Source organism: Myxocyprinus asiaticus, chromosome 5 (genome assembly GCF_019703515.2).
Source record: "Myxocyprinus asiaticus isolate MX2 ecotype Aquarium Trade chromosome 5, UBuf_Myxa_2, whole genome shotgun sequence".
NCBI lineage: Eukaryota > Metazoa > Chordata > Actinopteri > Cypriniformes > Catostomidae > Myxocyprinus > Myxocyprinus asiaticus.
The window spans coordinates 7,691,974-7,708,140 of record NC_059348.1 but is presented as its reverse complement, the minus strand read 5'-3'; the positions used below and the strand labels follow the sequence as shown (position 1 = coordinate 7,708,140).

Genomic DNA, 16,167 nt, shown 5'->3' with positions numbered 1-16,167 from the left:
TAATTGACTCAGGATCTGCTGGTAACTTTATTGATGCTGCTTTAGTGGAAAAATTATCCATCGATACTGCACCTTGTGTTCCACCTCTGTGTATTACAGCGTTAGATGGATGGCCACTGGGGGCAGGTGCTGTACAAGAGGTCACCAAACCCGTGAATATTCGGATTGGAGCTCTGCGTCATGAGGAGATCCAACTATTTATCACAGAGTCACCTACAAATCCATTAGTTCTGGGTTTCCCCTGGCTAACTCATCATGACCCCATCATCTCTTGGAAGGAGGGTTCGATTTTGAAATGGATTTCACTTTGCCATAATACCTGCATCACATCCATACGCCCCCTCATCTGTTGTTCTTCTAAGATGCAATCATCCGAGAAGATTTTTCCTGATTCTGTGCCTTCAGTTTATCATGACCTGCATACTGTGTGTGGCGGGGTGAGCAAGAGACAGACACAGTGGGTGTGGCATCAAGCCTCGAAGAGGTATTTATTGGAAATAATAATAAAAGTAAAATGTCCATAAAGGGGATAATAAAGTGTCCAGGGGGAATAGTGTTCATAACAAAGGGGGAATCTGGCATTCTCACGGTGAGATGGGGCTCCGTGAAGGTTGGGGTAGTGTCCATGGAATGGCCCAGGCATGAGCAGGGTCCATCGGCCTCACACGCTCCCCTCCAGGTTCCATGGTGTGAGGGGCGGCAGTGTCCTTGGTGGCCTGTCTTCCCAGGCCCGTGGCAGGTAAGAGGGGAAGGCGGCCCAGCCTCTAGCCCGTCGGCCGCAACGTGTGCAGTTCTCCCCTGGCGACTCATCTAATCGGCCCCGGGGGGTCCGAGGAGCGGGTCCAGTGGTGCATCAACTCATCCGAACCCTCCCAGCTCTGGTCCTGGGCGTGCGAGAATGCCAGTGTGTGTAAACATGGAGATTTGAAGCTGGCTCCCCGAGAAGAGGTGCGCTCTGCATTTTAAAGACAGTGGTGATGAAGCATTATTCACATCAGGTGTGCTTCATTCACCGCTGTCAGAACGAGGCTTATTAATTATGCAGCAATTCTTGCTCTCCTGCCCAACTCCCTGAAGGGCTGAAGGGCGGCCCTAAGAGGTGGGACGTCGATGACGAGCTGGAGGGGCAGATCATTCCACCACATGTGTTTAGCAAAGTCAAAGCTTCAGCTCTTCCACCACATCATCCTCAGGACTGTGCTATTAACCTGCTACCAGGCACATTACCGCTCAAAAGGAGGATCTGTCCCTTATCAATTCCTGAGACTAAAGCCATGAAGGAATATTTGAAGGAGGCACTGAGGCTGGGTCACATACGGCCGTCTACTTCTCCTGCGGCCTCAGGTTTTTTCTTTGTGGAGAAGAAGGATGGGATACTATGCCCATGCATCGACTATCGATGCATGGGCATAGTATATAGTTCTATATAGTTCCCTCGGCCCTAGAACAGATACGTGAAGCATGCATTTTTTCTAAACTGGACTTACGCAGCGCCTACAATCTGATTTGTATCCGTGAGAGAGACGAGTGGAAGACAGCGTTCATCACCCACGCTGGACATTTTGAATATCAGGTTATGCCGTTCGGACTTTCCAATGTGCCGTCGGTATTCCAGTCATTCATGAATGAAATCTTCAAGGACATGATCAATAAGTGTGTGATTGTCTATACTGATGATATTCAGGTTTATTCCCCCTCATTGGAAGTCCATGTGCAACAGGTTCATCAGGTTGTGCAACGACTGGCTGATAATCACCTCTTCGTGAAGGCTGAGAAGTGTGAGATTCATGCCTCTACCATTTAATTTCTGGTTTATGTGTTAAGCATCGATGGTGCTTGTATGGATTCTTCTAAGGTCAGGGCGGTGACGGAGTGGCCCACACCCATGGTGGTTAGGGAGTTACAATGATTTCTGGGGTTTGTCAACTTCTACAGACATTTTATTAGAAACTTTAGCATGGTGGCTACACCCCTGACATCTCTCCTTCGTGGTAAGCCACACAGTCTTACTTGGAATTTCGTAGCAGCTCAAGCTTTTGAGAAGTTAAAGTCACAATTTTCAAGTGCACCCATTCTCAAGCATCCTGACCCTAACTGTCCTTTTGTGTTAGAAGTCGACGCTTCCGACTCTGGAGTAGGAGCAATTCTGTCGCAGCACCATGGTTCCCCTCCTAAGTTGTTCCCTTGTGCTTTCTTCTCCAGAAAACTGACTCCGTCGGAAAGGAACTATGATGTGGGGAATTGGGAACTACTGGCCATGAAGGCGGCATTCGAAGAACGGAGACACTGGTTAGAGGGGGCATGGCATCCATTCATTGTTCTCACTGACCATCGCATTATTGAGTATATTCAGGGGGCTAAAAGACTCAACCCACATCAAGCCAGGTGGGCTCTGTTTTTCTCTCGTTTTAACTTTTCTGTTACCTATCGCCCAGGTTCTAAGAACACCAGGGCAACACCTTATTTTGGCTCCATCCCTGGCGGTCACTCCAGTGCGATGGGACATCATGAGAGAAATTCGTCCCAGCAGTTCTGAGAAGTCACGTTATGGAATGGGTTCACAGTTCCTTGTGGTCAGGACATCCTGGAGAGAATCGAACCCAGCAGCTCATCAAGAACAAATTCTGGTGGCCATCACTCTCTTCTGATGTTTCTACTTTTGTTAAGAACTGTTCAGTGTGTGCTCAGTCTAAGCCATAATGACAATTACCTGCCGGGCTTCTCCAACCTCTGCCTGTTCCTCATCGTCCATGGTCCCATCTGGGTGTGGATTTCTTGACTGACCTGCTGCCCTCTCAAGGTAACACTACTATCCTGGTTGTAATTTGTTGGTTTTCTAAAGCCTGCCACAATATTCCCCTCAGAAAGCTCCCTACAACCCTGGAAACTGCTGAGGCTCTATACCAGTACGTGTTTTGGTTCTTTGGCCTTCCGGAGGACATTGTCTCCGATCGGGGGCCTCGGTTCATCTCCCAGGTTTGGAAGGATTTCTTTGACCTCCTTTAAATCAATGTCAGTCTCACCTCGGGCTATCATCTGCAATCTAATGGGCAGGTAGAGCGGCTGAATCAGGAGGTGGGTCGCTACTTGCGAACATACTGTAGCAACAACCAGCAGGATTGGAGTCGTTTTTTGCCATGGGCCGAATACGCCCAGAACTCACTTGTAAAGCTCTCTACAGGACTTACACCTTTGTTCTTGGTTATCAACGCCCTCTCTTTCCTTGGACTGGAGAGCCGTCGGATCTTCCTGCAATAGATTCTTGGATGCAACGGAGTAATCAGGTATGGGACAGTGCCCATGTACTCCTGCAAAGAGCCAATGCCGTCAGAAGATCCAGATGGACCGCCGTCGTCGGAAATTTCCTGTTCTTCACCCTGATCAGAGAGTTTGCCTGTCGACTCGGGACCTCAGGCTCCACCTTCCCTGCAAGAAACTTAGCCCCAGGTATGTGGGTCCTTTCAAAGTTGTTAGACAAATTAATGAGGTTACGTAAAAGCTCCAGCTTCCTGCTCATTATCGTATTTCTCCCAACATTCATGTCTCGTTGCTGAAACCGGCTGGCCTTGGCCGTCTTCAAACTTCTGACAAAGGCTCCCCTCCACCGCCACTGGAAATTGATGGCCAGATGGCTAAACATCAGATTTACACAACACAATTTAAAATATAATCTACACATAATTACACACAACACAATATACAAATAATAACATACAATGTACAGTATACAATACACACAATAGAATACACATTATACAATAAAAAATAGTATATATAGTATATATAAAATGTACAGTAGGTTGTATTGCACTGTATTGACATTCAGGCTGCCAGTTGATAGTCAGTTGCCTGTGTGTTGTTAAGAGAGAATATAATTTATGACAGTCCAGTGTGAGATAATAAGATTAATAAAGTGCAGTGCTGATGTATATTGATCGTGAGAGATCAAGAGTTCAAAAGTCTGATTGCTTGGGGGAAGAAGCTGTCATGAAGTCGGCTGGTGCAGGTCCTGATGCTGCGATACCGCCTGCCTGATGATAGCAGTGAGAGCAGCCCATGGCTCGGGTGGCTGGAGCCTCTGATGATCCTCCGAGCTTTTTTCACACACTGCCTGGTATATATGTCCTGGAGGGAGGGAAGCTCATCTCCGATGATGTGTCTGGCAGTTCGCACCACCCTTTGCAGGGCTTTGCGGTTGTGGGCAGTGCTATTGCCTTACCAGGCGGAGATGCAACCAGTCAGGATGCTCTCTACAGTGCTGGTGTATAACTGTGTGAGGATGTGGCGGTTCATTCCAAACTTCCTCAGCCGTCTCAGGAAGAAGAGGCGCTGATGAGCCTTCTTCACAATGGCCACAGTTATGTGGACACAGAGGAACTTGAAGCTGCTGACTCTCTCCACTGGTGCTCCATTGATGGTGATGGGGCTGTGTTCTCTTTCTCTTCTCCTGAAGCCACTACAAGCTCCTTTGTCTTGCTGACATTGAGGGAGAGGTTGTGCTCCTGACACCAGATGACACCAGTTTCATCAAACCCTTCACACCTGAAAGAACTCAATCTGAACTATAATATACCAGGAGATTCAGGAGTGAAGCTGCTCTCTGATCTACTGGAGGATCCGCACTGTAAACTGGAGAAACTACAGTGAGTTATTGATTTATAATTTATTTAATACACATCATTAAAACCCTTCTGAGATCTGCTGATGATCCATTACCTGCAGCACAGCTCATTCACCACCAGCACATCACTGACACTCACACTAACGCATCTTATACATTCATACACAGATGATCTAACATAGTTTGTCAAATAAGTGTTTATATTGTAATTTCTTGTGAGAGGTGGTCAACAGTTAATTAAAATGTGTGGTTGCTGTTGGACTGCATTGTCTCTTAAGGGATTTGTAAAGTATCTATTAATAAAACAGTAAAGCAAGAATGATTGCTAAAGTCAGGACATTTTGAACAAAGTTTCATCTTTTTCTCCCACAAAGTGCAAATATCCATCACATTGTGTAGTCCAAACTGTGGTGGTCAGGATGGACCCCGTAACTGTAAGCAATTATCTCATAGCGCAAAACCTTCTTTTTCAGAACCATATTTTAAGGCCTCTTCAAACCAATCGCGAAACAAATATTCATCAGTCTGAAAGAAAACCAAATCATCACAGATCTCCATGGAAATCTAATGAGCTTATTATTGAATCGTTAAAGGAATAGTTCAACTAAAAAGAATTCTCTCATCATTTACTCAAACTTATGTTGTCTCAAACTTGTATTACTTTTTCTTTTGCGGCACACAAAGATATTTTGATGGAGATATGATATGAATATATCCACACAATGCAAGTGAATGGGACAAGCTCTTTCAAGCTACAATAAGGACAAAAAAGCAAAATAAAGGTAATCCATACAACTCCAGTGGTTTAATCCATGTCTTCTGAAGAGATCTGATCGGTTTTGGGTGAGAACAGACCAAAATGCAAGCAATTTTTCACTATAAATCTTGACATCAGCAGCCTTTTCTCCTCTGGTGAGCATTCTTGGCACACTTTTGGACATGGCTGTCTTCCACATTTTCAGGCATGCTGTATTTACTGTAAACGTCTGCCCGGGGCTTCATAATACTGCATGAAGCTGTGAACTGACATAACAAATATATGAGTTAATGTTCATTTTACTTTTTTAAAATATACTTTTTTAAGTACTCTTCACTGAATTACAGTGAATTTGGCTTTTTAGTTACTGATTAACAGAAAAAAAGACTCTTTGACACAATTCTACCAATAAATATACATTTATAAATATTAAACACATAAAAATGCATAAGTATCACTGGTGCAACCAACTGGTTTTACAATTCACTAAATGGAGATCCATGTACAGTCAAGTTGTTTCAAGTGATTGCAGTATAAATACACCTGTATCTGTGAAAATCCACTTACAGGTGAGTCAGAATCTTGGGAAAAACACCATGAAGACAAAATAACACACCAAGCAACTCCAAAAAAAGATTACTGATAAGCATAAATCAGGTCCAGCAGTGGACGGGCAAAGTTGACCTATCCACAAAGTTTAAGGCTATAGTTGATGCCAAATGTATATATACAGAACACTGACTTAAAGGGGGTAAATGCTTATGCAAACAAGTATTGTGTTTAATAATTGTACTGAATTTACTCTTATGAGAAAATGTGTTTTGACATTGACATGGAAGGTTGAATTCCAGTTGAAAGTGATCATCCCTATTCCCTACTCACTTGGAAGGACAGATCTCTTAATGTGGGCACTCTGAAGGGAGCATGAAAGTATTGTAAGAATGTACCCTTTGCTAATAGTCTTGTAAAAGTGCTCTTCGTGACAAAAAATAATTTTCGTACTTTCGTTTGGAACGACCCTTCGAGTGGCGTCCCCTTCCTGCAGTGACCTTCAGGGGCGCAAAAGTGACGTTTGGAAAACACCCAAAGTCTTCATTGATCAGCATCTAAAAAGCAAAATAAATTCACTGTAATTCAATGTTGTAAAACAATAAAACAACTTTCATGGGGGTTGAACACCTTTTACAGACACTGTATTTAAAACAGTTTGACTTGTGTCATGTGACCGTCACCACTTAAAAGGAATAATTCACCAAACAATTAAATTTCTGTCATGATTTTCTCATCCATACAAAAAGATAAATGAAAAGAATGTATTTTCTATACAATGGCAGTATAATGAGACTTACTTTAAAACTTAGTTTGCTTCCACAAATTTACTATAAAATTGCTTACAGTTTTTGTTGATCGCTTTGGTACTATTATCACAAGTATGTGGTAAAACCTCACAACTGTTAGTACAAAACTCAAAGCAGATCATCAAAAAGGCTGTTTTTTCAAACATGTAATCACATGTTCAATTGACTAAGTACATCACACAAAATTACACAGTAACTTTTTCACCACACCTAATCAGTGTGTCATCAAAGAAATACCTTTCATATGAAGTAATTGTCTTTCACAATGCAATGCTCACAATACTTTTGATATGCTTCTCTTCTGATTTGTGTAAATACATTTGACCAACACTTAATCCAACTGCTCTTAATGGTTAATCACTGAACCATTTGGTAAACCTATAGATTTGAAATTGGTTTGTCAGCTATATACAGTATATGGATTTCGAGAACTACACAAATAAAATGTGTGTTTGTGAACATCTAAATTACATGTAACAACACATAATGTATACTCGTTATTGCTAATCGATTTCACATAGTGGTAACCACAATTGGTTACCATATAAAAGGGGGGGTGTAAACACTGGCAATTTCTTTCAACATGGAACAGGATAGACAGCAAGGAATAGGAAGAGCTTGTGGACAAGGGATCCGTCAGAGAGGTGGGCATGGGCACCAACAGAGAGGTCAGAGAGGTGGGCATGGGGCCCATCGAAGGGTTGGTCATCAGAGAGAGGGAGGCAGAACTGCTGTCTCTAATGAAGTCCGGGCCATCATCGTTGATCATGTAGTGAATCGAAGCCTTACTATGGCAGAGGCTGCCAGATTAGTTGATCCAAATCTGAAAAGATCAACTGTCAATTCAATCATCCGAACTTTTCACCAAGAAAACCGGTAAGTCTGGAGTATATATACTATGCTTTGCCATTACATTTACAGTAAATTGAAATGCATGTAAATTCATAAAACGTTACAGTATTCTTACAGTATGATCTATTGACAGTATACTCTGTTCTATGCTTAGAATTGACAGAAAACCCCATAGTGGTGTCCGTGGCCGTGTGCTGACCAACTAGCAGGAGTGGGCAGTGGTGGAAATGGTGAGGGCCAGGAATGATATACAGCTGTCAGAAATAAAGCAGGCAATTGAGGAGAACAATGACACCTTTGCCAATGTGGCATTCATCAGCCTACCAACAGTAGCCCACCTTTTGAAGAGGCACCAGATATCAGTGAAACACATTTACCTGGTGCCTTTTGAGAGAAACAATGACCGGGTGAAACAACTGTGGGCTGAGTATGTTCAGGTACAGCACTATATACTGTATTACTGTTACTATTTGATGCATCGCCTACTTCATATGTACATTGGAACTACACTGTAAAAAGAACTAACCGAAATATATTTTTTAGAGGGTGATGGTGCTTGATGCTGATGTGAACCATCACAAGTACATTTTTGTTGAAGAAGTGGGCTTTAACCTGGCCAAAACTCGTCGTTGTGGATGGAACCTCATTGGCCAACGGGCCACTGTCCAAGTGCCTGTACAACGTGGAGGAAACATCTCCATGTGCTCAGCTATCTCTGAAGATGGTGTGATAGGACATAGGCCATTACTTGGCTCCTACAATGCTGGACATCTCATTGAGATTCTCAGTGAAATTGAGCCGGCCTATCAAGGTGAATTGGTCACCAATGTAATTGTGTGGGACAATGTCAGGTTCCACCATGCCTAGGTGGTTCAAGCATGGTTTCAGGCCCATCCCCGATCCATAACCCCCTACCTGCCCCCATACTCTCCTTTCCTCAAACCTATAGAGGATATATTTTCAGCATGGAGGTGGAAGGTCTATAATCGCCAACCCCTTGAGCGCGCCACCCTCCTTCAGGCCATGGATGAGGCATGTGATGACATGAGTGTAGACCAGTGTCAAGCATGGATACGCCATGCCAAAAGGTTTTTCCCAAGGTGCATGAACAATGATGACATTCATTGTGATGTGGACGAGAATCTATGGCCAAATGCTCAAGACAGGCTTGATCCAAATTAATGTAATGTGTGCTAAATGTTATGTTTTGTTTTCATTTAGTTAATTTGTTTTATTTAACTGTGTACATTTGATTATAGAGAGTATACCTATGTTACAATTATATCTGAAAAACACAATTTGCTCAAATGATTGTAGAGGATGTCTTCATTGATCACAACTTGATTACACATAGGATAGATATTATGGAAATGATAGATTCTGTACTTGTTGGATAATGTAAGCGTATTGCCTAGTGTGAAAACAGTGTATATCAGTCTTTTACAGTACTGTAGCATATTACTTTCAGCACTTCTAAGGGCAATTTGAAACATGTATCTTGCATTGTTATTGGATTCACTGGTAGTTAAAACAACTAAACTGAAAAGATACCATTATGTTGTGTTTTGGTGATTAAACCATATGTTCTCATGACATTACACGAGAAACATATATTTTGAATCAATGGTTGTGTGGTGAGAGATGTTTACAATCCAGATGAATGCACAATGGCAAGTTTTGAATGAAAGACTGGCTGCGTTACAAGTGTGATGAGTTTGGAGTTATGTACTAAGAGTTGTGAGGTTTTACCACATACTTAAGATAATAGTACCAAAGCGAACAACAAAAACAGTAAATATGGGATTGTTTTTCACAGCACTTGGGAAATGGTCAGCGAGCCGCATGGACACTGACACTCTTGGGTGCTTTATGTTTTAGTCTCAATATACTGCCATTGTATGGAAAAGACATTCATTAGATTTCTCCTTTTGTGTTCTGCTAAAGAAAGGCATTTGTGTTTGGAAAACATAAGGGTGAGTAAATCATGACAGAAATGTAATTTTTGGATGAACTCTTCCTTTAAAGGGACTGTACACTCAAAGTGAAAACTGTCATTTACTGACCCAAACAATTTTCTATTTTTCATGTAACAGAAAAGGAAATATTTTGCTGAATGTCCAAGCTGAATAAAAAAGCACAATCTGGACATTCAGCAAAATAACTCCTTTAAATAATAATAATAATAAATTATGACTTCTGATGACATGTGGAGGGACACCAGTGATCACTGCTGCTCTTTCATAAGGAAGGTCACAGGTCGCTGACAGGTTCTGTGCAGATTTGAATCTGTGCAAAAGAAGAATAGTATTAGAGAAGAATTTGCTTTGATTAGATTTTGATTTGATTCAACTTGACCGTGGGTGGTAGGCCACTTAAGTCTTCCACGTCCCGTCCAGGGGCCAGACATGGAGATTCCAGAGGTCTGGTCGTGGGTGCCAGATGGTGCCCCGTCCCTGAGAAAGAAGGTCCTTCCCAAGGGGAATTCGCCGGGGGTGGGGGGGGGGTTGCTGTCGCGAGGAGCGTGAGGTCCGAGAACCATGTCTGGGTGGGCCAGTAGGGTGCTACCAGGATGACCTGCTCCTTGTCCTCCCTGACCCCATTAAGGGAAGTGGGCATTCACATCCTTAACTATCTCGACGACTGGCTAATCCTAGCACACTCTCGGGATCTGTTGTGCGCACAGGGACCTGGTGCTCTCGTACCTCAGCCGACTAGGGCTTCGGGTCAACTGGGAAAAGAGCAAGCTCCTCCCGGTTCAGAGCATCTCTTTTCTCGGCTTGGAGATAGACTCAGTCTCGATGACGGCGCGCCTCACGAACGAATGCGCACAGTCGGTGCTGACCTGTTTGAAGGCGTTCAGACAGAAGACAGCGGTTCCACTGAAACTGTTTCAGAGGCTCCTGAGGCATATGGCATCCTCAGCGGTGGCCACTCCGCTCGGGTTGATGCATATGAGACTGCTTCAGCACTGGCTCCAGACTCGAGTCCCGAGATGGGCATGGCGCCACGGGACACATCGCATGGCCATCATGCCAGTCTGTTGCCACCACTTCAGCCCTTGGACCGACCTCACATTTCTACGGGCAGGTGTTCCCTTAGAGCAGGTCTCCAGGCGCGCCGTGGTTACAACAGATGCCTCCAAAATGGGCTGGGGCACTGTATGCAACGGGCATGCAGCCGCCGGCTCCTGGATGGGCCCACGGCTACGTTGGCACATCAACTGCCTCGAGTTGTTGGCAATTCTGCTCGCCGTGCGGAGGTTTCGGCCATTGATCCAGGGCAAGCATATGTCAGTTCAGACAGCCAACACAGCAACGGTGGCATATATCAACTGTCAAGGTGGTTTATGCTCCCGTTGTATGCCACAAATCGCCCGCCATCTTCTCCTCTGGAGTCAGCAGCACCTCAAGTCGCTGCGAGCCACTCACATCCCGGGCGACCTCAACATTGCAGCGGACACGTTGTCATGACAGGTTACCCTCAGGGAGGAGTGGAGACTCCACTCTCAGGTGGTCCAGCTGATTTGGAGTCAATTCGGGCAGGCACAGGTAGACCTGTTCGCTTCCCAAGAATCCTCCCACTGCCCGCTCTGGTACGCCCTGACCGAGGCACCTCTCAGTATAGACGCGCTGGCATACAGCTGGCCCCCTGGACTACGCAAATATGCATTTCCCCCAGTGAGCCTACTTGCACAGACCCTGTGCAAGGCGAGGGCTGCCTTTGCGACCTTCGTGAAGACACGAGGGGACAAGGACAGGCCGAAAGGGAGGACCTTGTACTGATACGCCCGACCCTTGAATGCAAACTGCAGGAAGGGTCTGTGTCAAGGTAGAATTGAGACGTGGAAGTATGCATCTTTTGGGTTTACCACCGCAAACCAGTCTTGATGCCGGACTCTCGCTAGAATGCGTTTTTGCGTCAGCATCTTGAACGGGAGTCTGTGTAAAGCCCGGTTCAGTACTCACAGGTCCAAGATTGGCCTCAACCCACAACCTTTCTTCGGTACAATGAAGTAGGGGCTGTAAAACCCCGTCTTCATCTCGGCCAGAGGGACAGGCTCTATCGCACCCTCCATAGGAGGGTAGTGATTTCCGCACGCAAGGTAGCAGCATTCTCGCCCTTCACCGAGGTGAAGTGGACGCCGCTGAACTTGGGAGGACGCCTGGCGAACTGAATTGCGTAGCCGAGTCGGATGGTCCAGACCAGCCATCGCGACGGGTTGGAAAGCGTAAGCCACGCGTCCAAAATCTGGGCGACGGGGACCAAGGGGACAATCTCGTCAGATGTACCGGAGAGTGGGGCCTCGCGGTGGGGTGGAGCCTGAGGTGCCACGTCGTTAAGTGGCCGTGCTGAGTTCAGAGACATCGAAGCACTTACCTGGATCCTTGTGACCACCCCCGGAACAGCCTGGGACGGGGGAGGAAGATTATCCACCGGGGGGATTGCTGAATAGCCCTTGGCCGCCCCACCATAGAGGGTAGTGAGGGCGGGGGAGCTGAAAGATTGGGACCGGGCAGTAAACGGTGCCTCCCACGACCTTGTCAGCTCCTCGTGCACTTCCGGGAAGAAAGGAACTGGGGCAGGGCATGGCTGTGAGCGCCGCCACGAGCCCAGGAACCAATCATCGAGCCGCGAGGGTTCAGGGGAGAGCTGAGGGTTCCACTCTAGCCCGACGCTCGCGGCTTCCCGGGAAAGCATGTCCGTCATCTCCGCATCAGCCTGTGACTGAGGTTGGTTTCAAAATCAGCTGAGGTTTCCGCGTCCGACTGGATGAGCCCGCTCTCTGATGCTGCGCTCGAGAGCTCATCACCTTCGCGGGCTCCGAACAAGAGGTCGAACTCGCATTGAGACGAGCCAGCGGACTCATCCGGAAGCCCGATCGGGGCAGACGAGTGTGCTGGGGAATGGGAGGTCCGTGGGGGGATACCCGGCGGAGGTGGTCCCATTGGGGTCCCCAAATCGCCCCCAGTGCTAGCCGTGCTGGCCTCATACCCATAGGTAGAAGGACCGGGGCGGGGAGCCGCTGGGGTGGCTTGCTTTCTTACGAAGGCAAGCCGCAACCGCATCGTTGCCATGGACATGTTCTCGCAATGAGTACATGACCCATCCATGTGGGCAGCGCCCAGACATGAAAGACAGCGATCGTGACCATCAGAAGGTGAGAGATAACAACCGCAACCAGGAATAACACACAAATGGAAGGGCATCTTTAAAAAGACGTTCTGTGTGTGCCGATCTTTTAGAGAAATATACTCTTTTATAGAATATACTCTTTTATTTCTGCCAAAGCAGCTAGGGGCGTTCTCTGCAGTGCACCAGTGCAGAGGGGGGGAGAAGCCGCTGAAATGCGCTGTCAGATCCAGCAGAGGTGAATGAACAGCCGTGGGAATTTTGCTCAGTGAGCATCGACCGTTCGGCTACGAAGAGAAAATCTGAATGAGTGGTTGCATACCAGCTCCTTTTATACCCGTATGTTCGGGGAAGTGGCATGCAAATACCACTCGCCAATTTTCATTGGCCTTTTTTCAAAGACCAGAGGTGTTTCGGGCTCCCAAGAGTGACCCCTAGTGTCACTACATCGAAACAATGTCGAGTGAGTGACAGATAGGGAACTTAAATACTCAATTTGTGAATAAAAGCTTTATATTCAAGTATATAGAAAATTATATTGTATATATATATATATATATATATATATATATATATATATATATATATAAATCCTAAGGACTTATGAACAATTTTTATTGACTCCATGCAGCAGATCACATAGACATAACAGAACATGCTAAATCAAACCACATGAGATCATAACTCCCCCACCCCACCCGACACAAACAAGCACTCCAGTGGTCAAAAGCCAACTGACATAGACACACAAATAGACAATAAAACAGCAGAAAATATTTAGTGACATAAAAAATTAATAAATAAATATATAAATAATAAAAAATAAAAAATAAAAAAAAACACTAGTCCCTCTCCGCTGCCCCTCCCCGAGAGCCCTCCAAAAAGGCTAGACAGCCGCCCCACTTCCTCATGTATATACCCAGATTGCCCAGCGTTCTATATACCAACTCCTCAAATGCTGCCACCATGCCCATCTCAACGCACCACTCACGAAATGAGGGTGCACCAGACAACCTTCATCCCCTGAGGATTAGCCGAAAAAAGTTTTGAAACACTTACTCATTCTTTATTATATATATATATATATATTTATTTTTTATTTTTATTTTTTTCTCACATTTTAGAATAATAGTAAAGTCATCAAAACTATGGAATAACATAAATGGAACTATGGGAATTATGTTGTGACTAAACAAATCATAAATAAATCAAAACTGTGTTATATTTTAACATCTTCAAAGTAGTCACTCTTTGCCTAAAATTTGCAGACATGTACTCTTCACATTTTCTCAACCAACTTCTTGAGGTATCACCCTGGGATGCTTTTTATAGAGTATTGAAGGAGTTCCCATCTATGTTGGGCACTTATTGGCTGCTTTTCTTTATTATTTGGTGCAAGTCATCAATTTCAAAAATTATTATTATATTTTGTATTATTACATTTCAGTTTTGTAATGAAATAAATTAATATGGTGGCACAATTATATTTTTGTCTACAAAACTTATTTCAAACATTTAAGCACACGCCTTCAGATCAAAAGATTTTTAAGATCATGAGAAACATTTCAGTTGAGTGTTTCAAAACCTATGACCGGTAGTGTATTTTGAACTGTTTTTTTCTGTCATAAAATGGTATATGACTGTTTAACAATACAATAATCCAACAAACAGTTTGTAAATGTTTAAAATAGTTTCTATATCACACTGTCAAAAGCCGCTCAGTAGTTGTTTCTGCTGTTGTCACTGGATTTGAAAAGTTAGCATGCTAATCATATATATCAGTTATGGGATTTTAGAGATATTTATTTTCTCTGTACCTGCATGAACAACTAAAATGATTATAATCTCCATTGTGTCATTCTATATTTGGTAGAGTTGAAGGTTAATTCATGTTTGCTGGTTAGCAGATAATATTATGATTTCAGTTCTGTCTTGTGTGACATTCACACATAAGAGTCAAATGAGCTTATAAACACTTCCTCTGCACAGAATGGGCTCAAATATTACATACAGTATATCTTACAATGTTCTTGTAAATGCATGAATCAATAATCTTGATGTGAGCAGTGAAATACACATTTGAATCTGTTGTATGAACAATGTGATGTTTGTGATACTCACTGTACTTTTCTATTCTTGTTTTTGTTTCTCTCACAGTAAAATGGATCATGCTTTAGTTTCACTTTCAGCTGCTACATGAAGAGGAGGAGCATCCTTACAGGAGCACAAACATAATACATTCACAAACAGAGACGCTGTCATGTATCCCCTGTGTTTGCATCGACTTTTATGTTGAAATTCTTGTTTAGTTCCCATGTTCCTGTTTCCTGTTAGTTTGTAGTCCTTTGTAGTTTCATTTTATGATTGGTTTTCCCCTGATTGTTTCCACAGGTGTTCCTCGTTCCCTTGTTTGCCCCTGTGTATTTAAGCCCTTGTTTTCCCTGTTTCCTTTGTCAGTCTTCATATGTATTGTCATGTTCTGTACCTGGTTCCCTGTGTTTTGTTTTCATTTTTATTCTGAGTTACTTTGTTCATCTTTTGTTTCCATTAAAAGCTGCACTTAGATCCTCCATCCTCGCCAGCCTCATTACAGAAAGACTGACCAAAAAATGGATCTACCAGCTGTAAGAATTCTGCTCCTTCAACAAGGGGACCGTCAAGTTGAGGATCACGTCCGTGAGTTTTTAGAGCTGGCAAATGTAGTGCACTATCCAGACCGCTCTGGTGGTTTTCTTCCGGGCCGATCTGAATAGTGCACTGAGGGAACTGATGCCTCCAGCTGATCCTCACTGGACGCTCGGTGAATATGTGGAGAAGGCTCTGGAACTTTGCGGCTCCCTTTATACAGTGGATTATGGCGGGAACCCCGGGCCAAAACCTGCGTCTTCATCTCCCTTGTCCAAGCCTTCCACGGCCCCTGTCTCGAAGCCGTATGATCTGCCACTGATGTCGGTGAATAGGTCCATGAAGACCCTACCTCATGGCCTGCCATGGCCAATGAGTTGCCAGCCTCGTCCATCCCAGAGCCAGCGTTGCCAACTTTGGCCATCCAGAGGAAGAGAAGAAAAGTTTCTGTTCCCAAGTCTCTGCCCATGCCCACGACTACGGAGGTTGTTCCCGGGTCTCATCCCATGTACACGACCACGGAGGTCGTTCCCGAGTCTCCTCCCGTGCCCGCGACCACGGAGGTCGTTCCCGAGTCTCCTCCCGTGCCCGCGACCACGGAGGTCGTTCCCGAGTCTCCTCCCGTGCCCGCGACCACGGAGGTCGTTCCCGAGTCTCCTCCCGTGCCCGCGACCACGGAGGTCGTTCCCGAGTCTCCTCCCGTGCCCGCGACCACGGAGGTCGTTCCCGAGTCTCCTCCCGTGCCCGCGACCACGGAGGTCGTTCCCGAGTCTCCTCCCGTGCCCGCGACCACGGAGGTCGTTCCCGAGTCTCCTCCCGTGCCC

The 16,167-nt window shown here is 45.0% G+C and overlaps 1 long non-coding RNA gene across 1 annotated transcript; it reads right to left on the bottom strand.

The window, feature by feature from the left end:
- Positions 1 to 4,697: 4,697 nt before the first annotated feature.
- LOC127440923 (uncharacterized) lies at positions 4,698 to 14,873 on the bottom strand. The gene is made up of 4 exons (XR_007897233.1): positions 14,840 to 14,873; positions 9,783 to 9,874; positions 6,381 to 6,484; positions 4,698 to 5,644 (listed from the first exon to the last, which is right to left on the bottom strand). It is a non-coding gene; the product is annotated as an uncharacterized LOC127440923 (long non-coding RNA).
- Between the last annotated feature and the right edge of the window lie 1,294 nt (positions 14,874 to 16,167).